Genomic DNA, 999 nt, shown 5'->3' with positions numbered 1-999 from the left:
AAAAAAGTGGTAATTGCAGAATAACAAAATATTACATGTGAGTTTGTTCTCAGTAGAGCTACGTATGGCATCACAACCATTTGTACTGGGTCTCAAGTCCAATATTTTGTGATAACAGGAAATTCATTTATTGATCCAGTTCAACTCAATGTACCTTATAAGACAGGATGGGATCACAGCCTAAGCAAAAAAAGTAACATCTAAAACTTCAGCATCACAAATATTTTCAACATAAATAGTTCATTAAGTACTAAGTTAATATCAATTAAGTTAGAATCCCTGAGTGTATAGCCACTATGCTGTAAAATCTCTCTAGAGGATTCTATGTACAGCCAGAGTTGGGAACCATTGGACCAGGGAGGGCTCTTCCAACACTTAAGTTCTATTGCTGGTCACTTCTGGTCTTACTGAAGGCTTGATCATGGAGGAGAATTTGCAATAACTCTGTGATCCCCTTACAACTACAAATCTCCATAGATGAATGTAATATTCATATAAACTTTTTCAGAGTTCATACTAAGAGGCAGTAAATTTAAATTAAATTTAATTAATGTTTAATTAGGGCCTCATTCTACATGGACATTGTGCAGAAATACCTTGAATTCCTAATTGCTTGTAAGATGCAAATTCACTTCTTTTAAACTAGAGAATCAAGACAATAAAGGGTCAAAATAATTATGCAAGACACTGGATAAATAAATTTCTGATCAGCTTCATTCCTATCTTGCCAGCTATTAACTATAAAAAATTATTTCTGATCACACTGACTTCAACATGAATGATAAGCAGGCCACAATTTACATTCAACATTCTCGAATGTAACAAAGAATCACAAAGTTGTCATTATATTCATTTGAAATTAAAATGCATACCTGTGTAATCATATTTTGTATTTTCTAACAACTATTTCCATTTCTAATGAATATATATCTAAACTATACATATAATTTCAAATTCGATTCTATTTTGATTTTATGAAGAAGCCAAATCCCAGCATCA

General features: G+C 31.9%; 1 protein-coding gene across 1 annotated transcript in view; it reads right to left on the bottom strand.

Annotated features, from left to right (window-relative positions):
• LOC103590996 (echinoderm microtubule-associated protein-like 6) overlaps nt 1-999 on the bottom strand; it is a gene marked incomplete at its 3' end in the record, with an annotated part of 206,778 nt that overhangs the window by 96,407 nt on the left and 109,372 nt on the right. The gene's annotated exons all lie outside the window — the stretch shown is intronic.

The sequence above is a fragment of the Galeopterus variegatus genome, unplaced genomic scaffold, assembly GCF_000696425.1.
Source record: "Galeopterus variegatus unplaced genomic scaffold, G_variegatus-3.0.2 Scaffold909, whole genome shotgun sequence".
Taxonomy (NCBI): Eukaryota; Metazoa; Chordata; class Mammalia; order Dermoptera; family Cynocephalidae; genus Galeopterus; species Galeopterus variegatus.
This window is presented reverse-complemented; position numbering and strand designations above follow the sequence as displayed.